At 43.4% G+C, this 27,586-nt stretch overlaps 1 long non-coding RNA gene across 3 annotated transcripts; it reads left to right on the plus strand.

Annotated features, from left to right (window-relative positions):
* Positions 1-320: 320 nt before the first annotated feature.
* Positions 321-27,161, plus strand: LOC121339354. 3 transcript variants are annotated; one of them, XR_005953162.1, is made up of 4 exons: positions 321-463; positions 9,565-9,674; positions 20,918-21,022; positions 26,451-27,161. It is a non-coding gene; the product is annotated as an uncharacterized LOC121339354 (long non-coding RNA). The 3 variants fall into 3 exon arrangements; XR_005953163.1 differs by lacking the exons at positions 321-463; positions 9,565-9,674 and adding an exon at positions 14,610-14,723; XR_005953164.1 differs by lacking the exons at positions 321-463; positions 9,565-9,674 and adding an exon at positions 16,300-16,483 and having other exon boundaries at positions 17,082-21,022.
* The last annotated feature ends 425 nt before the right edge of the window (positions 27,162-27,586 follow it).

Raw genomic sequence — 27,586 nt, forward strand, 5'->3', positions numbered from 1 at the left:
AGGCTGCCTGATTTCTATAGCACCCTCAGATTTCATGCCCCATAAAGCTGATGGAGACAAGGAGCATTTGCAGCCCGATCCCCCTCAGATTAGGTTTCTGAATATTTCTTTTATGGCATGTGGAGAGAATCTGAAGGAGAGCTCAACAGCAAAGATATTTTCCTGGCAAGGGAAGAGCTTTGAAGCTCTGAAGTGGTCCCAGAATAAACTTCATGACTTGGGAATGAACGCTATGTGCTGACAACGTCATCAGTTCATGGCTTTAAAGGCCAGCTTTTCAGGACAGCTTTCCTTGGTGCCCACTGCAAAGCTGTGATCCAGCCAGATTTTCTGGAATGAATGCAAGGGGTTAAATGGGCCACCTCCATGGGATGCTTGCGTAGGCATGTGTGCTCATCTCCATGCACACCAAGGGATGGGAGGCACTCACCTGTGAGAAGCAGACGTGAGCTGGATCTTTCTGGTAGGACCAGTCCTTCTGCTGGCTCCCCTCACAAACCTGAAGTCTCACTGCAGGAGGAATGGAGGGGAAAGGGAATCATTGGGACACAATCTGCAAGAGAAATTGGAACAAACACAGAGACATGGTTTAGGCTGACATAGCATATCCTGACAGATTAGGAAAAGCCCTAGAAATACCTAAAATAATCACATAATGAAAAAGCAGTAACTCAAGTGATTCCTTGTAGAAGATGGACAGGAATCTAAATGGGAAGAAGGTACTAGTCAGATGGATGTTATGGCATGCCTGCTGGCTAAGAAACAGTGTGGAGGATTAAAAAAGGTTATCTAATGAAAGCAGATGCAGGGGTAATATTCCTGCTCTGTTGAAATCCAAGACAGAAAAAGACTTCAGGGTAGTCTAGGTTTGGCTGGGGAGATTTGCTATGCTTGTAAGCCTGCGGGCATTGTTTTTGCTCACAGTCACAGCATGGTGCATGTGTGGTCCTGCCATGTTCTTGAATGCCATCTAGGCCAGTTTATGAGGAAAACTGCTGGTTACAAAGTACAAACTTCTAGTTATATCACACCCTATCTTCAAAACCTTTCAAACCTTGGGGGAGTTCTTGGCTTCAGACAGAAAAGCTGAGCAAGCAAAAATTTCCTTGTCCCTCCATATGGTCCATGAATGGTTTCTTAAATATCTTGAAAGAGTTGTTTTTCTGCATGGAACTTGGTCCCTTCAAGACCAAGTTTCATGATCTACATTTCAACTGTAGTGGCAGTTTCACTTCTCATTCCTACCAGGTCCCAGGAAGACACTGTGCAGCAGAAGCAATAGTTTGGGAACTATGGCATGGGGCAGAGTGGCTGGAAAGATGCCTCGTGGAAAAGGACCCAGGCTTGTTGGTTGACAGGGGCTGAACATGAACCAGTGTGTGCCCAGGTGGCCAACAGCACCAACAGCATCCTGGCCTGTATCAACAATAGTGTGGCCAGCAGTACTAGGGCAGGAATTGTCCCCCTCCACCAGTGTACCCTCCTGGTAAGGCTGCGGCTCAAATCCTGCATTCAGTTTCAGGCTCCTCACTACAAGAAAAACATTCAAGTGCTGGAGTGTGTCCAGAGAAGAGTGGTGGAGCTGGTGAAGGGTCTGTGAGGAGCAGCTCAGGGAGCTGGGGCTGTTTAGCCTGGAGAAAAGGAGGCTCAGAGGGGACCTCATTGCTCTCTACAACTGTCTGAAGGGAGGCTGTAGCCAGGTGAGGGTCAAACTCTTCTCTCAAGTAACCAGCAATAAGACAAGAGGAAATGGCCTCAAGTTGCACCAGGGGAGTTTTTGATTGGATATTAGGAAAAATCTCTTCACTGAATACTTGTCAAGTATTGGAATAGTCTTGCCAGGGAAGTTCTTGAGTCTTCATCCGTGGAGGTATTTAAAATACATGTAGATGTGGTGCTTAGGGTCTTGGTTTAGTGTTGTACTTGGCAGTGTGAGGTTAGCGGTTGGGCTTGATCATCCCAAAAGTCGCTTCCAGCCTAAGCAATTCTATGATTCTAACCAGTGTCAATCTGCAGAGATGTTCCTGGACTCAGGACATTTTCTGACAGTGAGAGAGCAGAAGCAGCCACATAGCAAGACATGTTTTTTTGAACAAGGAGCCCTACACAGTTCCTGTCCTTGTCAAGTAAGAGCTCCAAGTTCGTGACCATTTTTCCTTCTTACAGAGGGAAGAGGATAAAGACATTATTACTGCCTTACTCACATCTGCCCCCAGGTATAGGAATAAATCAGTAATTGTAATCAAAGCTACAAGAAAAAGCTGGTGACAGCTGGGTAGGTTTTGTAATTGACATAGCAAAATCTCTGTGGGGTCTCCTCACTGAGATTCTCTTTCACCCTTGCAGGTTCTCCCACCTGGTGAGAAGCAGAGCAGGAGAGCACAACAGAGCATGGCTACAGACAAATGTGTACAGATGTTGTATGTGCCTTGAGCTGACACAACTTTTGCTGCAGTTCAGTTCACCACTTTCCCTTCCTTTTTCTTACGCTGTATCCCCATAGTGTAAAGTGATGCACTGCCGCAACACCACATACTCATGACAGTCCCAGAGCCAGTGAATTCCCACAGATACTTTAATCACAGGCCAAAGAAAGGGTAGCAGGAAACAAGCAACTGGAGATGATTGATGGAGAAGGGGATGTGCCTATTAGGCAGCCTTATGACAGAGGCCAAGCAGGAAGACACATGCAGGGGAGAGGGGATCGCATGACAGGAACATTGCTTGTGACCACTGGACTACAGGGTTAAATTCTCTTTCTGTTACCATGATGTGATGCCTCAGAAAAGAGGGCATGAGTCCACGTCAGTCTTTCAGATACCAGGGAAGAAGAACCTCCCTGAACAAAGCAAAAACTGTTGCAAAGGAGCAGCTGGTATAGATGAACTAGACTGTCCTTTAATCATCTTGCCAATAAAAAAGAGATAACTCTCCAAAGGGTAAGACTGAGGTGTGGTGGTAGAGATAGTGAGGTATGATGAGCCCTCAAGTTCACTTTAGTGTGTGAGCTCTTTAGTTGGAAGAAAGGATGGAGAGAAAATGGAGAGAGTGGGACAGATCTTTGGTCCCTGCTTTGTCACAGAGTCTGTGGTGTAAAGCAGGCAGAAAACTGACCAAAAGAAATGCACTGAGGCAGAGTGTAGCAGTGTTCCTCAGCAATTCAGTCTTTATTAAAAAAAAAAAAAAAAAAAAAAAATCAAACCACACACAGCTCACTGCTTTTCCTTTATAATCAACTAAAAAATAGACTAAAAATTTGTATGTGCCTTTATTTTCCCCTCCTGTTTATATAAATTAAATAACATTTTCTTTCTCCTTCTCTTTTTTCTCATTTCTTGCAAGGAGGAATGTAGGTGTGTTTCATTTAGTGTGTATTTTCACAGTATTTTGTAGAAAACCTTTAATACCTTACCAAGCACCTGTCACCTTTGACAGCAAGTTCATAAGCACTGACATGAAACACCCAGCTTGATTCTCTTGATTCTCTTGCTACTTAGAAGCACAAGAGGGGAGAGCACACCTCAATCTCTGGCCTCTATATCAGTGTCCAAGGGAGATATATCTGTGGCACAGTAGCACAAACACTAAACTCCTTTTAATAATATTACCTTTGGATCCATTTTAATGTTTTTGCAGAGTGATGTTAGCTGAATAAAATGTTAACCCATGTCACCTTGCCCTCACACTTTTCTGAGACAAATATTTACTTGATTCATCTGTAGATCTGGTTGATTAATAATTTATCAAAATATATGACAGCACTGACTACATTTATGTGTAATTAAGTAATTCTCCTTGTACACAATTGCTGCAAGTACACCAAAGTTACATCCGTATAAAGGGAACAATGATTGTGGAAGGCAAGAATCTGTGCCTGGCTCTACAGTCAGATATCATTTTCACTATATCACAGTTGGTTTTGAGACTCCCTACTTGGAAAGACATATATATTACAAGAAAAGTCTCCATTCTCATCACAACTGAAACACACAAAAGTTCTGATAGTTCAGAGAAAAAAACACAGCTCACCCAAAGGGCTGCAGCAGCACTGACAAACACCTTCCACACTGCATGTAAATTTTGATTCTGAGGACTGCCTTCTTCTCTGACAACTCTTTTTTCTCCTCTGTGCATTGCACTGATGGGAGTTGAATGTGGCTCATTGGCTCATGTAACAGCATCAGAGATTTGTGTCCCAACCTCTGTGGCACCACTGTTTGCCAGGTGGTCTGCAGTAGGTCACAGATGACACTCACCAGCTGTGCCTGGCATGGGAGGGGTGGCAAAGGGTAGACAGCAAATTAAATGCTGCAGAAAAAACACAGAACAAAAGCTGTTGGCTGAAGGGACCAGGAGGTGGGAATTAATTGTGTGAGTTTTGCTGTGATGAGCAAGATCTTCCAAGTCTGTCATATCAGCTTCTATCCACCGTATAAACCAAAAATTGTGCCCAGGGCACTCCCAAGGCCCTCTTTCCATTTGTACATGTATATTGCCTCAGCTGGAGTCATAATAACTCATTTTTTCTATGTTCATCCAAGGACCACTGCGTTGTTGCTGTGGTGATGTACAGCTGTGACAGCCATGAGAGTGATGGATGGAGCAACAGGAAAATAATGGGAAATCAGAGGGCAGAGGCTTGCAGCAGGGCACCTCAGCCATGTGCTTCAGCTGGCTAGGAGAAGAAGGGAGTGAAGAGGACATGAATGATCTTGAATGAAGCAGACTGAAATGGAAGGAGAAAATGAAACACAGAAGAAGGGTTGCAGAGACATTGACTTTATGGTGAGGCAGGGAGTAGTGACTTGGTAGATAATTTGTTTTACTCCAGACTGCCCAAACTGCTCTAGCCAAGTCATCCCACTGGTCTGAACATCAATTTATCTTCTGTAAAAAGTTTCTGAGAGAGGAACAGTCACAAAATGTCATGGGTCATGGTGAATATAAAACAAAATGGCAACTACCTTCTAAGTGATAAAAACCAGGCTGAACAACCACCAGAAAAAAAAAAAAAGTTTTTATCTGAACATTCTCAACAAAGTCACAGTTCATGGAGGAAAGCAAACAGAAACAGACAGTGAGAAAGTTGAATCCATTTCTGCTTGTCTCCATGATGGATCTATACCCAATATATGCAGTTACTATACTTTCAGGAAGCTCTTTTAGCTCATTTGTTGGCATCAGCATTGCAGGGCTTATCCCCAGTTGGCAAACGTGGTGTTATCGCATGTCCCTCAGCATCAGGGAAGGACAGCAGCTTTCTGCTGAAATTGTGTTTTCCTTTCCCTGCTGTCATTCTCCTCCCACCAGGTGTTTTCTGTGAATCATTGCTTTGCACCCTAAGTTCTACTGATGTGACTGAAAGCACAGACTTTAATTTAGGTAGAGTGGAAAAGACCTCTTTGATATGGATGGTGACAAACTGATTTGTGATTAGGCAAATATAGCCCTGGAAGCCTCTCAGTCACTGAGTGCTATCACAGGATGCCAAAGAACAAAATGTCTTTCATTTGAGTGAAATCTTTTTAAAGCATCTGGCCTCTTTCCTTGCCTCTCCCATCAGAGACTGTTTCTAAACCTGATTGCTCTGATGACTAGAAGCTTTCTTTTAATTTCTAGAGTAAATTCTTTTATGGTCAGTTCAGACTCAGTTGTTCTTGGGATGTCCTTCAGCTGTAATATCTGATTTTTACACTCCAATAGATTTATAGAGAAGAAATCTAGCCACTCTCATCCTTCACTTTCCTGGCTATAAAAACCAGTCTCCCTTAGTCTCTCTACACAGGCTATGAGCCTCCCTCTCCCTGGTCACATGTGCTCACTCTTCTCTTCACCAGCCCCCATTGAAACTCATCTTTCTAGGAAGTGGGCAACAAGAATTGTACTCCAGTTTTCAGATGAGATCTCTCCTGAGTCCTGCATACCAATAATCACTCTTCCTTCTCCTTCTGGATATGTTGTAGGGTATTATTTGTCTTTACACACTTGCAACATTTTGGGGCTTGCAGTCACTGAGCAATGACAGTGTAGTATATTATTAAGAACAAGTTTTTGTCATTCTCTGGCATTTCCAGCTGTTGAGCCACAACAGTGTTGTGCTACAGATGCTGATACATTTCTGCATATTAAAGCTAAGGCACTAGGAAAGCCAGCAACTGAATTCCACTCTTCCAAACTGATGCCTTCCCTTTCTGTGCAACCTGACTTTGTTTCCCCATCAGCCAGGTCTTTATCTACCTTCTAACTTTTTCATAACTTCTACTTTAGATATTAATTTCACTTATGGCACTATGTCAAGTTCTTTATTGTAGTCTGGACAGGTAAGATCTCTATCAAATCCCCAATCCAAAAGAGTTGTTTTATCGAAGAGAAATATCAAACTCTTCTGGCATGCTCTGCCTTTGACAAACTAATATTGCATTGTTCCTCACTGTTCATTTGCCTCTGTGTTTTTTTTTTTTAATTATTCCCTCCTACAGATTGGCTCTAAACCTGTAGGCACTGTGGCGGTCAGAAGAATCGGTTTGCATTTCCCTAGATTACACTCTTTTCCGTTTCATAGAGATGACAGAAGCACTGCATCTGTTATTCTGCAGTCAGACAGTGCCACCACCAACTTGACAGATTAATTAAAAATCCGCCCTGTAAGATTTGCCATTTCGTATGCCAGTTATCTCAATATTCTGAGATATTCTGGTCCCTGTGACTGGAGCTGATCAAGATGCTTACGTTCCTGTTTCATCTCAAATACAGTAATTTCCTTTTCTGTACACACAGTGTTTGCTCCATATTGTCCTTTGTCAGAATTACTGAAAATTGGAGTTTTACTTGCTTAATTTTTGTTGTCCTTGAGTCACACCTAGGATCCCTCATTTTTTTCCCCAAGCATGCACAGGTCCTTTCAACATCATGTCACAAAGGAATCATCTGTTGTTTCTTTTACTTGCCTTTGCAAGATGTGTCTTGTCTGGCCTTTAATCATTCTCGATCAACTTTTACTGTTTTAACCCTCCTGCTCCACAGCACACAGCAACCCTTGCAGTGACCTGCTATTTTCTTCTGGTGCAACCTGTGCTTTCTGAGCTACATCACTCTAAAGGGCCACTGACAGAAGGTTTGGAGCCATTGCAAAAGAGATGCCACAGGGGCTTGCCTTTAGAACATCAGCCATGTTATAAACAATTAAGAATTAAATGTATTCAACAAGTGTGTGAAGATACACCCTAAATCCTTCATTGAGATTTAAATGAAGGCATTTCTGCCAAGGACCCGGTTGCTCTGGGTCAGGAAGAAAGAAGCATTTTTCTTTCCTTGCCTGTTCCACACGTTCACTTACTTTGTAGATTGTGCCTTTTGTATTTTTAGAAGTGAATGTTGCTAAGGCAACCAAACTAGCTGAACATTTTGTTTCTCTAAGAACAATACATGTTTAAATATTCAGGCAATTTTCCATTGTTCGGCAGAGAGGGTGAGATCAGTCAGATTATCCAGACCAGATGAGGGGAGTTTAGGTTGGCCTTCTCTTGCATGTAAAAGCCTTCAGTGTGCTGACAGCCATCCAACAGCTCTGTCCAAGGGGGAGCAATACACAGCAGACACATAGACTGCCCTCATAAATGGGGGAAATGCTTTGGTTTATTTCCTTCTATTACACTCCCCACAATAAATTAAAGCATGTGTATATTTCCAGGTAGACAAGTTACACTCAGCCCTGTGTTGATGCTGACACTGAGTCTGCTCCTGCTCTGAAAGCACAGCATCAGATAACAATAGTATCCTAGAGATCAGAAAGAACAAAGAAAAGATCTATCTGCTTTCTCACATCCTCCCCTCTTGCCAAATCCATGACTTTCGGGCACATTTCAAGCATCCGGAAAAGATTTACATTGCAATATTCCAGCTGCTTGCTGATATGCCCAAAAACTGGTGCTGGAATCCTGCAAGTGACTCCCACCTGTACACAACTTACCAGCCTGCCTTTCTGGCTGACTTTGCACCAGAGCAGATTCCAAAGGGGCTGGCACAGGCCATCCCACTGGCTGATCTGTGATGGCAGGAATTCCCACGTTTTAAGTGGTGTTGAGCAAAGTGCAGTGCTCATGCCCTGCCAAAGAACCATGTACTGAGGCTGAGATACCTTGAAGTCAGCTTCTGACACTAATATTTTGTAGGGTGATCACTAAGTGTGCTTAGTTTCACTTTTCCCTCTTGCATTGTGAGATGGCTAAAACTATAAAAACCTGAAGAAAATATGATTCTGGCTTAAAAATGTTTTTCAAAAACATGCCAAATACTATTGTAATGCTGAAAACACCAGGTAGGGAGGAGTAAATAGGAGAAATAAAAGAGATTGAAAGTGTGAAAAGCAGTCAGCATGAAACACTACCAAAGGCACAGAGGTACAAAACCCATGGCACAGTCAAGAAAGGGGATGATCCAGAAGCAAGGAGCAGTCTGATACTAGAGGATGGAAGGTGCAGAGGAGAGTCACAGTGGGAAGTTAAGTGAGGAATACAGGACTGAAGCTGTCAGTGACAGCAGAGATGCTGCACAGTGGAGCAGGCACTCCTCCACTGAGTGACACACAGCACACGCCTGACTGACGAGTGTTACTACGAGATGGAGCTACTGATCCTTTCCAATATCTAGCTCTGGAAATGTGCTACTCCCTCTCCCTTCTAAATATCTTTTCAGGAAACAGGAGCAATAGAGAATTAACACTGGATTGCAAGCCAGCCACCTGAAAAGAGAACTTAAGAAACCACTTGTTTTTCATAATTTGGTGGTTTCTATGTGCATATATTCTCTTTTAAAAGTGAAGCATATCACCTAGAGCATTCTTATACTTTGGCCTGACAACTAACCAGTGCAAAGAGGGTTGTGCTGTTCAAAGAACAATGGGAAAGTTGTCTGAGTTATCTAGGCCAGATCCAAGCATACCAAAGAGTAAGAGAAGTGTCCTAGGACTGCCAAAGATACTGGGTTGAAATGACAGTGTTAGTTTTCAGGAAACTAGCTGGTTCCTAGGATGATGGACTGCTAGGGAAAGTCTGAATAACTAGAAAAGACAATGAATCCTGGGTTAGCCTGAAATCCATGGGTGCCATCAAAGACTCATACAAGCCATACAAATCATAGAACTCCTAGCCCTAAGACAAGCTAGTCTGTTAGGCTGTTTTCCTGCCTCATCACTTTTCCTGAAAGACAAGAATAACAAGACAAGAAAAGACAAGAAGACAAGATTAGATGTGGCCCAGGATGGATACATAAGCTTCACCAAGGGAAATTTAGGTTGGATGTCAGGAAAAAGTTATTTACTGAAAGAGTGATAAAGTGCTGGAACGGTCTGCCTGGGGATGGATGGAGTCACCATCCCTGGATGTGTTTTAAAAAGACTGGATGTGGCACTCAGTGCCATGGTTTAGTTGAGGTGTTAGGGCTGGGTTGGGCTTGATCTTGAAGGTCTCTTCCAACCTAGTGATTCTGCGATATCACATCATGTGCAATCAAACTGCTGCCAAAAGCATTGTTTGGGATGATTTCCTTTGTGTTTCTCCTTTACAGCCCTCACTCTTCCTGCAGACTGTACTGCATACCTGACTATCTGCTCTAGCCCAGGACTTGGCCAACTGGAGGACCAGGAGGAAGATCAAAGTCCAAAACAGGGCTCATGGGTGAGCAAGCTCTCTAGTCAGAGACAAGGGTCTAGCAGAACCTTAGAACTCGGCAAATAAAAATATGAAATTTTGGCAGAATGGCAGAAAAAAGGTCTAGGAATGGGACAGATTGGTGCACCCCAGGCTCACAGTTAGAGAGGTTGGTGAGAGTCATGATCCTTCACACTGCAATACCTCTGACTGAAAAAAAAGGTGATAGTTTCAACTTTTGCCCATGGTCTGCTGAAACTTTGGTGCAATCAGGGCATGGAGCACCTGAGCTTAACGTGCTCCCAGGGCAGCCAATTGTAGGGAGTGATGGAGGGAGGAAAAGAAGTGGGAATTACAGCTCAGAGTGCACTGGGAAAGGATACTGAAGGGACAAGGAGCAGAGGGGAAATAGAAGGTGTGCTTGCTCTCAGTGCAGCCTATTCTTGGAGCACCAGCAAACAACAATTCCTTTGTTTCTTCCCTACTGATTTGTTACATGTCAGTGTCTTTACCCGTGCCAGGTGTTACCTATAGATAATCCTGTCTAAACCCAACTACATCATGTGCCAAAAAAGGGAAGACCAAGCTGAACAGGACCAAAACCCAGAAGAGATCATTTTAATTTAGGAAAGAGCGCCTACTATGTAAATAATCACTACTTGCTCACCACAGAAGAAAGAAAGGGGAAGGTCCCACAGCAGTACTGCTGGACCAGGGCCAACACAGTGGTGCACCCTCAGTGCCAGCTGTGCCACATGTCTGCAGTGAGTCTCCCTGGGGCAAGAGCAAGAAGCCCAGGGATGTTGCTGTGCAGTTTACTGTACGCTTCCCAGAACATGGCCTAAGCCAGGATTAGTTTCGAGACCTGGCACTACCGGTGGTATTACTCATATCACTTTGAGAAAATGACTTGCCCTCCATCTGTCTCAGTTTCTTGACCTGTGAAACAGAACCTGAGAGTGGCTTTGCAATGTATGACTGCTTTTCTGGCTCTGTCTTCCCCACCTGCTCAACAGCTGCGGCATGGCAGTCTGCAGGTGGATCTGCTTTCTGTAGCCTCAAGGGAGGCAGCTCTTGCTGTAAGAGACCATGGCTATATGAATATATGAGCAGAGCAGTCAGTGCTACTGTTGTTATTACAGACAGCAGTAGTGGCTTATACAACTTCTCAGAAAATATGATTATGACCTAGAGAAGGCAGCTGTGGCTGATATGGAAGCCATGCACACCTACCACTTTCAAATCCTATTTATATTCATAAATGTGAACTCACTGCAAGGTGATTTACTCCTACCTTTCAGTTAGCCAGGTAAAAGACCCTCTCTGAATATCCCATAAAAATATCTGAATAGTTCTTTTGTGACCACTCCCCAGTGTAGCCACCCCCTGACAAGGCTTTGTGGCCTCTGCACTCATTGTGAGTGCTCCATCTAACCTGGGAGAACAACCTCTGTCACACACAGCAGAAAGGATACTTTGCATAAAGGAGCAACCAGAAACTGCATTGAGGACAGCTACTGTTCTGCACAGAACAGTGAGCCTCTAAAATTATTTTTATTATCAGTTTTCTGAGAACAGTTTTATATTCAGTTGATGTAAGAAACACAGCTGTGGGCTTAGGGGGTTATACAGATGAGATTACTTTCTCTTTTTTTACACACCTGGTCTCCCAGCTACTGTTCTTATTAAGCATTTAGGGAAACGCAGGGAGGGGACCAGGAGAAAAGGGGATGAAATGGCAAAGATGAAGGCAGATGCTCATGTTAGTCTCGTGAAGTAGCTGATCAGACTTTCTTTCCACACAGTAACTTGAATTTTGTCATGCAAAAGGAAGAAATTTAAAATAAAGTTGTAACCCTGTTGTAGGAATGCGCCCCCTAATGACAGAGTGGCAAAAGTAACCTTTGTCCCCTAAAAAACGAAAGAAGCCCAGAAGCTTCTCTCAACTGTTAGGTGGAAAGCCACCTCATAGGGCCTCAGGGACTTCACCAAACACCAGAGAACACCTAATTGGATAGAAGCCAAAAAGTCCCGCCTGATCAATCAAGTAGAAAAGAACAGAACAAAAGAGAAGAGGGGCTTTTGTGTGGAGTGTTTCTACCAGGGGCAGACCTCTGTACCTGGCTCGAGTTTTTCTGTTTGTTATTTTGCCTTTATTAAACCTTTTTTGTTTCTAACACCACAGCAGAAGCCATCCTGCTTATTTTATGCCCCCAAAGTGTAGCTGAGCTATCCTTGGGTGTATTAAGTGTTTTTCTAGGGCTTATGAGAACTGGCTCTAGGACAAACAACTTAATACCCTGTTGTTCTCACCAACAGAGCAAGATATCTGCAAATCACATTTTAAAAAATGTTGCATACTCAAACATGAATGATAAGGTTTTCAGGAGTAAGGGAAAGGGAGGTTTGGATTTTTACTCCAAATTTCACTTGTTCCTCACAACTTGGACATTCTCCTGACTTCAGTGCCATGAGTAAGAGGCGTTACATAACTATGCAAAATGCCAGAGATGTGGGGGCACGGATCCTGTCGGGGCTCAGGTATTAGACTATGACTCTGAAAATATTGCCATGATTTCCATAGCAAATCCACTGAGTCACGGAAACGTTAGGGATTATTCACACTGTGGGAGGAGCCAAGGAAATGCAGATCTGGAAGGAGAACTTTTGCATGAGCCAGCTTCTGCTTAAGGCAAGAAGAGAACGCTTTCTGATCTATCTGCAAATAGCCTAGGTGTCGTTTCAACTAATTGCACGCCATGAACAAAAGTTTTTACAGATCCTGCCCCCTCTATCCGAGGTACCTGGGTGCAAGGATGCCTTTAGTATATTCAACCAGCTTGGCTCTCCTACAGCTTTTTTGTACTACACAAATGCAGAGAATTGGCAGCATATTTGTCCTTTACATTGGCTAAGAAGACTGGAAGTTCTTGACAGCAGGCCCAGGGCTGAGGACACTGAGAGATGAGAGAGGAGGATCTGCATGAGTGAGGGGATCTCCATACAGGCTTGAACGAGCAGCTGCTTGCTTTGATTTAAGGGTGATAATAATCTTCCAAATGGCATCTTAGGGCTCAGCTGCTGCAACACTGTTTTTGGAATCAAATTACTAGAAAGGTCAAAATTGTTAACATGTGCTTTAGGAAGAGGGAAAATACCAGGCAAAACCTGTAAACTTCCACTGCTGAAATATGTCTGCTGGACTAGCAGATGCTTGTATTTTCTTCCTTTCACTGTAGGCAGAAGGGTGTCCTCTCACCAAGAGAACAGAGAAGGAGGTCATTCTGCTTGGAGTTCTTTCAAAAATGTGCAAGGAGGCGGAGACTCTTGTGACTTCTTCATAATTTAAAAGGCATGAAAGTGTTAGAGGGAGTGAATGAATAGATTATGTTCCTCTTACCTGACATACCCCTAACCTGTGCACTCTCTCTAGGGCCTCTTTGGCACTGTTTGGCATGGTTGCTCTAGTGTTAAAAATGTATATACTTATTATTGATCCTACATCCAGCAGGAGAAAATGACTGTGGAGTTGGTGCTATAGCCAAAGAACAAGGCCTAAGAAGAGAATTTTACTCATGCCTCCTTTACATGTGTTGGTACATAAGCATAATAATTATTACACTACAGTTTTTCAACAAGAAGCATTAAAAAATAAGAGAAAAAAAACCAAGCAGACAAAGGCCTCCACAATGTTTGAGCTACAGCTTTGTCTTTCTTGTTTACCAGACCCCTGTGTGAGGCCATCTGATGACACCTGATGCCTCAGCATTCCATTAATCATCAAGGTAGCTGGCAAATCCGGGCAATGTATTTTCCTTTTGAAAGGATTCAAAGAAAAGTTAAAAACGTCTGTTGAGGAATAGCGTAGGGTTCCTAATGGAGACTTATTTTGGATGCATTGTGCAAATGTTGCCTCTTTGAGCTGGACCTCACTGATTAAAAGCCAGCCTTATATTCTCCAGAATATGGCTAGGACAACACTGAACACAAGAAGAGACTGTGCTCAGCCTGTGTTCTCTGCCCTAAATTTTGAAGTTTATCAAGACAGTGTACACACAGGCCTCTCTCCCACTGATGCATTCAACCATCTCTTCCCATGCAAGTTAGCTGCCTCTCCATTCCATACCCCAGTGGTGCTTTCATATTGTCCTGCATACCCCGGATGGATAATAGGATTCACCTTGATATGACAGTGCCAGAACCTCTAAAGTAATTTGGCCCATGAAAATGCATCTTTCTAATCCCTGAGAATGTCATGAGTATGAGCTGCAGCCTTTCTGGTATGAATTCTCCAGAGTGGATTCAATTTCACACAAGTCCTAGCAAGACAGACCATCCTAGGCTAGGAATTCATACCCTTCACAGCCTTTAATCTTCAGAGACCAGAAACTGCTGCTCTCCCTATAGCACCCACCTTCAAATCTATACATAATTTTTCCTTCCTGGAGCAGGGAGGTTCGATCTGGGAATTTGGAGGTCAAATGCTTTAAACTGTCTTACCCTATACCTCCCTTTCGTGTTTGAACATGTTTATGTACAGCACTGCTTGTTCACATACAGTCTTCACCTTCACCTGCATCATTAAGTTAATGCTTTTCCACAGCATTTTTCCTCATCCATTTCCCCTTGACCCACAAAATCCTGTCACCTGAGTTTAATGAGCCATTGAACTTGGCTTAGGTTCAGGTTAGACACTGTGTTCAGAATTGTTAGTCTTCCAGTGCTTTCCCCTAACTTCCCTTGAGCTGTGTATTATTGGCCAGCTGCCTACTCACGAACTCTGCATCAGAAGTGACTCCTCACCAAGACAGTACATACCAGGCTTGAATCCACCTCAGAGCAGCTTGACAGACAGGCGATATTTGTAGTATTTCCATGGAGACAAGCAGAGCAGGTTCCAGTTACCCAGAAGGGAATGGCTCTCTGGAGTGCTGCAGGGCTGAGAAGCAGGGAGGTGCTCACAGAAGCCCTCCAGCCTCACCTGAGCGAGCACCAAAGGACATGCTCCAGTACAGCTGGGCACACGCATTTGTGTGTCCTAGCTGAATCTGGCCCAAGGTCATGAACAGCAGAAAGGTATCTCTCGTGCCTTTTACTCTTCTGAGATTTCACCTTTACTGTATGTTTTGCATGCTCCTTGTTTCAGTTGCATCAAGATTATTACAGACCACTGTGTCACAGTCTGACTTTTTTCTTTTTTTTTATTACTGCTTTGCATTGCTGCATTGGTTAAAATACTGCTACTGCAATCAAGAATTTTGGTTAACAGCTGAATAAATGTTTGAAGACACAAATAATTACCCTAATTTACTCTATTAACTGCACACACAAAATTTAAAGACTTGCAAGCACCCCCACTGGAGAAAATACTTCAGAAACAAAACATTAGGGAAGATGTTGCTCTGTGCTTAAGAAGGTGCCTCCTCCTGTACGTGCCTCAGTGCCTCCTTGACTCCGTTTTCTCCAATGGAGACCCCTCACTCTTTAGATCTGCACAGCTGTTTGGACCAGAGTGAAATAGCTGCAATCATGACCTTGCTCTCACCTTTCCCCATGATCACCAATTTCTTTGACAGTTAGTAATTTTGGGGGCAGTGGAAGGATTGTGTCCACCTGATGATAAGGCCAGGACTAGTCTTTGTGCAGGAATATAGTAGATGTAGCGAAAAACACAAATCCTCTGCTCCTCTTTTCTCTCTGGGGACTTTGGCATCCAGCTTGTCCATGCAGAATTCCCTCAAGGAATGGAAAGGGCTCAGAAATGAAAGAACTGGCTTCAGGCCAACACTTGGTCCTTCAGGCAAACTCCTGAGATGCCCTATATGTGAAATGAATTGCAGACCTCTGCCTCTGAGGGAATTAGAGTTAATAGCTTAATGTTCTCAACAAAAAGGAGGAAAAAAAAAAAAAAGAAGCTGTGCAGGCATTTTGAACCTCCTCACTACTGGGCTGTGCATTTCCTTCTTAAGGCAGTTACAGGAGAGATGGTTGTTAGGGAGAGGTAGTACGATCCCATTTTGTATGCAGATTTCAGTGCTGAATTGAAGGTCTCACGGTCTCATGATGCCAGGGCAACAGCAGCAGTGTCTGGCCAGTCCTTTTGCAGTGATCATCAGATGACCTTGAGATTTACCCAACCAGGGCAGTACAGTTTCTATAAATATTGCATTTTCCAGGATCGTGTTTTCAGCTGTACCAGAGGCAATCCTAGAGAAGAATTAATTCAGTCAGGCATACCCTCCATTCCTTCTTACCCCTTTCCTCTCCCTCAGCACTGGCCCTCCCTTACTCTGGGTTGTAAAGAAAGCCTCCAAGATTTCTCTTTTAGCACTGACCTTCTGAGCTATCTAATGATGAAGATAGGAAGAGGCTGTAACCAGACAGTGGAAAAAAAACCCCTTTTGCTAGCAGGGAAATGTGTGAGTAATATACACACTGTTGGATGGTGGCCAAATCACTCTAGTAACGGCTGTTAGCTCCCCTTACAAAGAAAATGATCAAATGAGAAAGAGGAGCTGCAGTCGGGTGTCAGAAATGCTGAGTCGCAGCGGGAGAGTGCCGCATCTGATGGAAATTTACCCGGGAGCCAGCGACCTTCACACGCTGGGGACGAGGCTTGTAGGGAAATCCTGCCCTCGCTCACACACTGCTGCACTGCCTCCATGTCACTACCCAGGCAGAGCACAGCCTGGAAAAGCAGACCAGGAGATCAGCTCCAAGACAGGGTGGGCTGCCAGGACAGGCTCCATGGCATGAAACAGGGTACTGCTCTCCATAGTGTGCAAGGATGCCTGGCCCCACAGCACTGCCTAGTCCACAGGGATTACTCGCCTCAGGTAATTAATTGCTGCTCATCTGGCTCCTCCCCTGCTGCTTTGGTCACATGGATTTGAAATGAGACAGGTGGGTCCAGCTGATCCATACCTGGGGCTGCTACAACAGGAGACAGCAGGCAGCAGAGGTGACTTCACCGCTCCCTGCTTTTAGGACTGCGCCTTGGGTTGAGGCAGAGCTTCCCCAGTGCATGCACTGTAGCCATTTTCACATTATTTCAGGCCCATATTGGAAGCAGAATGCAGGAATCGCTTCACCCTTGTCAGAGGATCTCAGGTTTGGGATACCACCAGAACATCTCATCCTCTCTCCTGCATACAGGGGCATAATCAATAGCTTTCCTGCAAGTTCTCATCCTCTCCCTGAAAGACAATGAGAAGTGGGGGAAGATGTGCAGTAATGCCAGAGGACAAAGAATACAAGACAGTAAGAGCTGTAGTTGAAAAGAGAGGACAACTACTTGCATCGAGCTCAAAGATGGAAAAAAGAGGAGAGAGTAGCTGGTGCTGTAATGATGGGGATGTTGGCTAGATGGTGCTAGCACATGCTCCTGTGCTTTTATCATGAACTAGTACAACATTATTGCTGCTTTTCCTTTAGACAGAGGTTTCATTTCCATTGCAAGAGCTGGAGAAACTACTGTCTGTTGATGGTATTGCTAACAGAGAACTGGAAGTCCCCAATGGAGCTCTTATTCGTGTCAAAGATGAAGGGCTTTTGGAGTATGAGAATGACAATTCTCTCTTTGCAGCACCGGGAAATGATAAGCAGCCGTCTCAACCCGTGTTGGCTAAACATGACACAAAACATGATATCTGCCTGACGTCATCCCTGAACTCACCCCTTCTTGTGCGGTGCTGCAGAAACTCGTTCTTAATCCTCTGGACTACACTGGATTAAGCTCTCCTGGCTGTGCTGATAGAGCCGACTCCAGCCACCAAGGCAACAGCAGGCTACTCGGAGCATATCCATGTGGTGAGGTGAAGATCCTGGCTCCAGCACACCCAGTCCTGCAAGGCACACACTTTTAATTTGTACGTTGTGCTTTTGATTTAGCGCTGCATCCTGCTTGTGGCAGAGCATCTGTACTGGTCTTCAGAAGATCCAGGACCAGGCAGGAGAGATCCTGTGCCTGCTGTGCTGAAAACCAGTGGGCTTCTGGGACACCTGCTGGTGGACTGGTGCTTGACACAAAAAGTCCTGAGAAGTTCAGGCCCATACAAAGACTATTTCCAAACTCCAGAGCTTGGATTAAATGTCCCCTATTAGTGAATATCTGTGAAGAACAACGAAGACTGAGGATAAATCAGATCTTGAATATAGGTTCAGACCTAAAACAAACTCCCTATATATTATGGCTTACACAGAGCCCAGCCACCACTAGAGGGAACAGAAGCTCACAATGAATGACAAAATTACTAGATTGCTCTCTAAAACGAATGCAGTCAATGAGAAAATACTAGCAGACGTTCTCCATTAGAACTGGAAATGAAACATAGACATCTCCTGATATGGTAAGAGAAGGAAGTGGAAACTGGAAATGGAGAACAAGTATTTTGAGCAAGTTTTATATATTTGCCTGTCCTCCAAGCCCCATCTCCAACTCCTGCAGGCAGAGGATTAAAAGTGGACACCTTATATCCAAGTCTCCTTGAAGCTGTTGATAGGAAATTAGGCAAAGCTATAGACTAGGACAGCATATATTTGGTGGAAAAGAAGATATTGCCTCATCAAAAAGAGCTTACAAACATCCCAAACCCTCTCTTTGTAATGGCATATGTTGCACAGAGAAGCAGAGCCAGCTGGCTTAGCTGTTCTGGGCTTGCTCCTAGGTGCTCTGTGAACATGTAGCTCTGCTCTGGGCTGCACTGTCCAGCCAGCCTTTTTCCACAACAGTGGAAAAAATCAGTACCAATATGATCAGGTACAAAGCTAATGTAAAATTTTTTCCAAGAGGTTAGAAATAGCCTTTACTTCAGCAGCCAGTTATTCAGAAGTGAGAGAAATAGGAACTAGCAATTGAGACTAAATAGTACACATCCCTGCAAGTCCTTGCCTGTCCTCGGTGTTAGTAAGGAAAGGGTTTCACCAATCCCTGCTGCTGACTCCTCCTTCAGAGCTGTTCATGCTGCCATGAGTATCCTTTGATATATGCTGGGACAAGAGCAGCGTGCCTTGCTGGATACCCTGATTCCAGGCACCTCACAGCAGTTCTCCTGCTGGCTGATGGTGCAGAGCAGCCAGAAGCCAAAATGGATACAGGGCAGAGCAGTCCTTACATAATAATTCTTCCTAAAGTTTAAGGTCAGGTTAATAGTACTGTAGGAAGGAATTGCACTCTTACTGCCTCTTTTGTCAATCATTTCAGTTCATGTTTAAGTCTTCCCTTTCCTAGCTCTTGGATTTATATGCCTTCAACCTCTGTTTTACTATGTCATGCGCACTCACTTCCAAAGACTTGCTCCTGATTCACACTGCTACAATCAAGAGGAGGACTCCACATTATTGTTCACAGGAACGAATCCTTCACAGATCTCTTGATATGTGAAGCAGCTACGGGGAAATTTGAAACAGTAGCAGAAACAGTCCCATTACTGCCTCTTGTCCACATGACTCATCTTGATCCTGTTAACTGCAACTAATGTATTTCCTAAGAAATGCACTTTTTGGTCCTGCCTCCTTGTGCACAAGTTTTCCTGTAATACCCTGCCTGGCACAGAGTGAGCCATTTCCTCTCATTCCCACAAGCAAATCCCATGCAGCCATGTGCAGCAGGTATCAAAAGACACCTGGTCACATTGCAGAGAAAAACTCAGTCCAGAGGTCCTCAGCTGAGCAGCAGCCTTAGCACAGCTCCAAAGGCAGGTCGTGTATGTGGTTCTTTTCTGGCCTCTCTTTTTCCCTGTAGGAAGAGGAAAACCTTGGTTTTAGTATGGCTACAGTCACCATGGCTGCCTGGCACAGAAATCAATGGAAGGGCATGAAATCTAGTCCAGTGCCTGTCATGGCACTTCTCAGGTGGGAAGTTGCCTTTACCCTTTCCTCCCACCCTCAGGGCCAGTCTAGCTACCCCCATTGTCTGCCAAGCAAAATTTTTACCCAGCTGCAGGGACTTCACTCACAGACTAGCTTAGATGTGCACACACACAAGGGTTACTGATGCACTCATGGCCCGTCTTCCTCTGCCCTCATCTTCAAATGTCACTCTCATAGAGGTTCTGGGGCTGACTCATTCCAAGCACAAACCCTGGCCTGCCCATGACCTGCATGTCTGAGCAATTCTCCTCGGCCAGCTATATTTCAGACCTTGGCTGTGGGCAGGAATGATGTGTCTGGGAGTAAAGCTGAACTCCTTTGTGATTGACAAGGAGGCCTCTGGGTATCCTTTAACCTAATGCTGCTGCTGAAACAGGCTGGTGCCACAAAACACAGCAGTAGAAACAGCTCTGACTGAGGCCAGGGAAATGCCAGCCTGCAGTTTCAGATCTTCTTCAGAGGCAGAATGACCATATGCCTCTGTCTGGATTCCAGTTTAGGCTTGGAATATGAACCACGAAAAACTAGCAGGGTAGTTGAATTCCAGACCTGGAATTGGGATTCTCCCCAATCTTTTCAGACAGATGCTTCAGGATTTTTCTGTGACACCCTCCAGTACCCAAACAGGAGCATTATGGTCTCATTCCACAGAGCTGTAAATTCTCTTATCAAATGTTCAGTTCTTGACCTGATCAGCATGGGAAGCCTGCTCCTAAAACAAAAGGTGTTTGTACAGCAAACAAGGCTAAGAAATGAGATTCTTCTGTACAGCAGATTACTAGCACCTTAGAAAAATCTGGCCTGTCCAGACTTCAGTCATTTTTAGAAGGTTAGGTTTTGTAATACTTTGCACCCTCAGATGTCACTGGGAGCTTTGCTCTTGATTTTTGTGGGGACAGGGCTTATTTTAAGGGCATTTCATCTTATCAGAAATGAAAAGCACTTCATACACTCTGTGCACATGGGCATAACATAGCAATTCAGGGAAATGCTGTCTCTGTAGGACAACCATGGGCTGACAAGACATCCACATGCATATAAAAATCACCATGTCAAGGCCTTAATTTTTCTGAAAATTTTTGTCTCCAAGTGCTATGCAAATTAAGCAGTTCACCTTCACTTCCCCCTTTTGGAAAATAGGCTGAACCAAGAGAGGACTTACAAACAGGACTCGACAAAGTGTGTAATTCTTTAGAGCAATTAGAGCCCCATCATGGGACAGGAGCTGTGCATTTCACCTCTCTTGCCTGTGCTCATATCTTAATGTCCTCTTGAGAAGTTTGACATCGCTCAACTAACAAAAAATGGCCAAAGCATTTGAATGAAGCAAAGGCCAAACAAAAAATGAACTTTCTCACAAGTCAGCTCTGCAGCTCTTAAGCAACCCTCCTTCCCTGCAGCCAGTCTGATGCCAAGATGTTGCCATACCTTTGGCAGACACCTGAAGAAAGGAGAAGTGAAAGTGTGAAGCCATACATTGCCTTAGCACAACCACACTCATGCAGGTGAGTGCTGGGGTGGTGGGGAACCCCTTCTTGAGATGTGGAGAGAAACTTTATGCTCAAGGGCCTCACAATAAAATCATGCACTTTAATATCTGCTCTGCACATAATCCTTGATGGTCTCTAATTATGGAAGGGATACCTAAATATAAATCTAAATAGGCAGTAGAATATATAAATACATAGGTTATTTTACTAAATAAATAACCTTTTTCTCACCTTTTACCTCATGAGTATATCTTTAGCTACAATGAGGTAAGAGTTGTGGTGGCTGTCTGTTTGGAAGCTCCAGTAAGAAGTGCTTCTGTCAGACAGCTTTCTCCTCTCTGATGATACAAAACCAAGGTGGCTGTGGATGGCAGTGTGATGGTCAGTGAACCTCAACAAGTCATGAGATGGTTCAAACAGCAGTGCAGACTGGTAATTAAGCATTAACAAACATCAGTCAAATGTAGAGCAAAAGAGGATATCAGAGAGCAGCAAAACAGGATTCTGCTGCAAAGCTCCAGTGAAGTACAGAATATGTCACACATTTCATGGCAAACCACTTTCCCTCCCTATTCTTGGTAAATCCTGTCCCCTCTCCAAAAGACTTCTTTTTGCAAAGAAACAACAGGGGTGAAGTTTACACAAGGAAAATTCTTGAGCATGAAATGCAGAACACAAAACACAACATCAGTCTGAAAAGTCCAGCAATCCATTATCATAAGCTTATATGAGCCACATTTTCCATGTTTCTAAAACACAACCAAAGTAGCTAACATCTCTTATGTGGCAGGAATCCAGAGAAAGAGCCAAGCCAAAGCAAGACTGGGCAGTCCTCCAGCAGAATGGGTTAGCTTCAAAAGTTGAAGTGCACTTAAAACTTTAAGGGGGAACAAGGGGCCAACTTTAGATGATGTTTTGTCAACCATACATGGATTTCCAAGCTGATGAGAAGTTCCTCTCATCAGATTAATACTCCACCATTAGGCTATAATTTTCTTCATAGGAATGATGCCATTTAAGCAACAGGAGCAAGTTTTATCATCCCATCAAACAGCATGGCTGACACTTGCTATTTCCAGTATACTCTCTGTTCCGCACACAGGGTAAATTTCCCACCAGGAGAGTAACTACTATTTACTTAGCAGGACCTCAGGACAGAAAGAAGAGAGGATTGCTTCTACAAATGAAGAGTACTTGGGAAATTCTGAGAAGGACAGAATGTTATTAGCATCTTGCAAGAAGTAGCACAGACACTGTGACAGTCTCTACTCTTGTGGAAAATAGCTCAGTAGGGAGTGCATTTCTTGTCCCACCTGAAAACTGTAATTTCCACCAGTACCAGACCATCTTATATGAGGCTGCTGATCCACTTGGAATTGGCTAAATCCCTTGAGACTCTCCCAGCCATGTTGTTACTCCAGTCACTGATGGTTTTCTTGCGTAGAGCTAGTTGGAACATGCTGTAAAGGCAGATCAACTAGCAGCCATCTTATCAGCATGGAGTTACTCTTTCTTATTGCTGTTTTGCCATGCCTTGTTCATACAGATAACTGGTGGTAGATGTAAAACAAGTGAGAAGAAAAATAGGTCTTTAAAATAAAGGTTTTTTTTTTTCTCTGAGCTCACTCAGACAAAAGGCAGGGTTTCAGAGATCTTGTGGTGCTTTTAGGAGAGAGACAGGGAGAGACAAGTCATTTTAGGGAAGCTTTGTAAAGCCAAGTAATTCCAGCTTTAGTGATCTGCAGTGTGTATGTAGCATTGAGCAGGAAAAAGGGGAAAGGGGTTACAAGCCTGCTTGTATCAAGCAAGTGCAGATAGAAGAAGCTATTCACAACACAAAAACGTTGTTGTGACACTTAACCTTGCTCTGATGACAGTCTCAGCGAAGGCAGCAAGAATTGATTCAGTTTGGAGACTGAACTCCTACTTCTCTCCAGGAGTGAATGTAAGGGAGTAGGAGCACTAGGAAGAGGGAGGAGTGGAAAGCAAAAGAAAAATTGTTTGTTTCTTATTGAAATGGGCTGCCCTGGTGTCCTCACATTGGCAGAGTGCCTCCCCTCCTTCTTAACAGCTGCCCCTTGTTTCAATGTATTAAAAACAAGATAACAAATCTATCCAGAAAAGACATTTACACCGTGTCTAAAACATAAAGAGGGCCCACATCAATACAAATCAGAATTTTGAATTAGCTATTCTGACTTCACAGAGTATATTGTCCAGAAGTTTTTAAAATAACCACGTGCAGAATTTATGTTATTTTTTGGAAAAGTATAGAGGAAAAAATTCTGAGCAGAAAACCTCATTCAAAGCCTAAACAAGTCCTTTAACCAGCTGTTGTATACACTGTTGTATACACAGATGACTGTCTTTTTTTTGGGGTGCACTGCAGGGCAAACACTGAAGATTTCAGCCAGGAAGAAATCTGGGGACTTTTCCAATGTAAGAATACTGAAAGAAAATTTGTACTAGGAATTTTGTTTGAAATAGAGGCTGAGAAAAGAGGGGCTGCATCACCACATACTACTGCACACAGTCATACAAAAGATACTGAGTCCAGAAAGTCCCATGGAAAACTGTTCTCGAGTCTGTACACACTGCATGCTCCACAACATTTCAGAATGGCCTATTTCTAAAGAAAAATACTAATGGCCCACAACAAAGTTAAAATCCAACACTATAATGGGCCACAGAAAAAAATAACAGGAGAAAGGAGAATTACTGGCAGTGTCCAAGGTCCCTGTAATAGCTGGGAGTTTGCTATGGAATTTCCTAGCTGTTAGCATCTGAAAGAGAAGCAGGACTGGCAGCAAGCAAGTCTGCATGGCATATGAAATGTTTCAGTATCAGATCCAGATTCAGAAATATGGAAAACAAATCCCACTTTCAGGGATAAGACCTGCTGAAAGAGAGGACATGACACTGGCAAAATGGTAGCAGAAAAGGAAGACAGGAAGGAGAGAAGGGACAGAGAATGGGAATGGCTAAAAAAAGGGAAAGAAATGGTGATGAACAGCTAGGATTTTTGAAAATGCCAGTTTTGTTATAAACTCAGTGTATGACCTTGATGACAGGTAAACCTTTCCATGCTTTTCCTCAGATTCCCATGTCTGTAAAATAGATACAATAATTCTGTACTTCGAGGTTCTTACACGGAAAGTGCCAGAAAGCTATTAAATATACAGTGTAAAAAAGTATTAATTAGGCATAAAAGGAAAAAGCCAACTCAAAATATATTCACTGGTATCTGTGGAAAAATGTCATTTTGGGTGCCATAAAGAGCTACGCCATTTATATTCTTAAAAGGAAGCATAGCTGAGAAAACAGCACTTTCTTCTTACTACCACTGAGGTCTCAGCAGACCTTTCTACAGAAAGAACACACTGTAAACAAATAAATGCTGATGTGATTGATGAAGGAAATCCAAGATCCTTGATCCTCTCATTGTCTTCAGCACTGTGAACATCTAATAGCCTTACTGGAGAGCCTCGTATTCAGACTGCAAGGAAAAGACAGTAAAGGATAGAGTAAGCTGGTAAGAGATTTAGATACAGCAATGAAATTGCTTTTTCTGATTGGGTTTCATCTTAATGAAAAGATAAATGATCCCATCATCCTGGACTCATGTTGATAGGAATCTGGATCTGTGTGTTGTGTATGAAAGCAGCCAGCAGTGCTCTGGTGTGGAGAGCAGAGACTGTATCAGGGAATTAGTTGAGCAGTAACTATATGCAAATTATTGCCTCTGCAGTGGATGACAGCAAAGGAATTTTGGCAACACCCTCTCCAGGATTTTGCTGTTCCTCAGGGAATCTTCTGACTAAGTGAAGGGCACTTATGAGTTACATAATTTCATTATTTCTGCAGCTTGGGCACTCTTTTGCCTGCAGTGCTGCAGGAATCTTAACATGCAGCTTGGGATTTTGCCAGTCAGCTCACCAGAGTACTGAAGCGAAGCAATGAAGCCAATGCAGCAAAAATGCTGATTGTACTACAGTCTGGGAGAAATTCTTTTCGTATTCAACTCACGGCAAAGCTTGTTACGTCATAAATCCTCTGTAGCAGGGAGAGAGGGAGAAGGGAGAGAAGCCTGCTGTCTCTGCTTTTCCTGCACTGTCTGTTCTCAGCTCTGTGCGTCACGCTCTCCTTCATCACCCTCCATCACTTCTGCACAGTTCATGAAGATCCTGACATCCGCAGTGTTATGAGTTAGCAAAGGCCTTTTCCACCATAATCTAAAGATCACAAAAGCCAGAGAGAGAGTTTCTTGCTGTCAAGCCACATGTTTTTGCTCTGAGTAAACTTGACAGAATAGAGAGCCCCATAGTGCCAATATTAAAAACAATTTTCAGAGTACAACAGCACTTTAAATTGGGAAAAAATGACACAGGGCTTTTGGAAGAAATAAAAGCAAATGCAAATGCCAAATTCAGTTACTGTCAGGAAATTGTATATTAAGAGAGATGGGTTCATAGCAGTTATTAATAGCCACTGGCTAAGAAATGACTTTTTGTTTTCTGCTGAATGGTTGGTAGTTTTTTTCCCTATTTTCTCCCACAACAGCACAAAACTGTGAGTTCACCTGTGAAAAGACAGAGAGCAAGAAGCAAGCAATAATAGTTAATAGCTGGAGAACATGGGTATTTGCTTGGTATTGCAAGATGTCAATTGTCAAATCCATAATGAGAGAGTAACTTAACAATTGAGTTTACAGCATTAGGCCAGAAATACCAAAAATGAGCAGAAGGCCAAACAGGAATATGAAGAGACAAAGCAATTTGTTTAAGGATTCAGAACAGTAGAGTGACAGAGTTATCTTGAGCTATGACTAAACCCAGTGTGTCAAGATTTATTAACCAGGGATTCCAGGATTTACTAAACCAGCAACTCCTGCTGAACTGTTGATATTCTGAAGATGGTTTAAATATACAATTATATTGTTGGAAGGATGATATAAAAAGGGTTTTAGGCAATTCACACAGTTCTTTTACTGGGTGCAAGGTTGCCATCTGGAGAACTGCAGCACTACTGGGCTAGGGACACTGATAGTTTCAAAGGCAATTAGTCTAACCCATTGCTGACATAAAAGAACACTGGTGCACTCCTTTTAATTGCTGGGTTTTGAATTCATCATAAAAATTATGATGTGAGAGCTGGGAAATGTGACTAATATAGGCTGAGAGACAGTCTGACTTTCATTGCATGTGTGGCATGCATCTGCATCCATGTTGCTAAGCATTCTAATGGCACAGAGACGGGACACGCCTCCTAAAGTGAAAAATACACTATTTACACATCATGCTTTGAAGGGTAGAGTGATAAAGAGAGCTACAGAGCAAGGAGTGCTCAAGTAGCAGAGTAACAGCAGCTCTGATTCTGTTACCAAGTTCCTCTGGTCACAAAGATATTACATTGCACTTGTATAACTCATGCTTTCTGTCTGCAGGTGGAAAAATGACAAGGAGTGCGTTCTCCATCCCTGGAGATATTCAAGACTGGATAAAGCTGTGAGCAATCTGGTCAGATCTTCAGCCCACCTTGATTTGAACAAGATGTTGATCTGGAAACTTCCAGAGGTGTCTTCCAACCTGAACTATGCTGTACCTGTTGCAACTTAAGGATGGCGTGATGTTGCCTCCCATGCTTAGCAGAATAGCAACTTCTGGCCTTTATTTTCTGGCCAGAGTCAAGTACGTGTTCTCTGCTGAAGAAAACTCTTCCATTTATCATGCTTCACCAGGAAGAGTCATTGGGTGTGGCTACAGAAGCAGCTCAATCCCATAGTGCAAGACTTATCCACAAACATTTCCAGTTAGCTTAAATCGTGAGCTCCTAAACCAATGAGTGCTGAGACTTCGCATTGCACTGTGTGGACATAAAATGCAGCTGGGCATTTAAGTGATGAGCAGAAATTCCTCCTAATCTTGTCATATTCCCTTGATGGCAGTCATGAAGTGCAACACAGACTATTCCCTAGTGCCTGTCATACCTCACCTTATGAATACCCCAAATACACAACTTTACTTCCAGAGATTTTTTTAGAGTTCTGCTAATTCTTTTTTGTTCTTTCCATGTCTATCTTTCCATTTACTGGCAAGTATTTTCTCTTCATTTATGCACATAAACCACATAACACCAGAGTTATGCACCCTCAAGGCTACTCCTCCATGCAACCTTTTCTCATGAAGAGCAGCGGTTGTAAATGTACTAAAGCTGAGAAGAGACACAGAGAACATGCAGCCCTAATAAAGTTGTTGGAGCTCTCCATGCAATAAAATAAGCTAGAGTGTAGCACAAAGAAAAGGATACATTATTCTGTGGATGTAGTTGGCAAACCATGGGAATTTGATGTGATTAGAAAAGCTTAAGGCAGTAACAGCTTTGTGGGCACTTACCTGCTTCTCAGTGAGCACAGTTACTGCTGGTATGAAGCGTGGTGTCAGGCACACCAACAAAATACAGGAGCGCTCACATAAACATGCCCTGCCATGTGGGTTGGCATAAGGCTCTGTAAACTGTGTGGTGCAAAGGCAAATGTTTGAAGGTTGAGAGCAGGCTCAGGAACTTCATGGCTTAAGCAAA

Source organism: Onychostruthus taczanowskii, unplaced genomic scaffold (genome assembly GCF_017590055.1).
Source record: "Onychostruthus taczanowskii isolate IOZ18803 unplaced genomic scaffold, ASM1759005v1 scaffold34, whole genome shotgun sequence".
NCBI lineage: Eukaryota > Metazoa > Chordata > Aves > Passeriformes > Passeridae > Onychostruthus > Onychostruthus taczanowskii.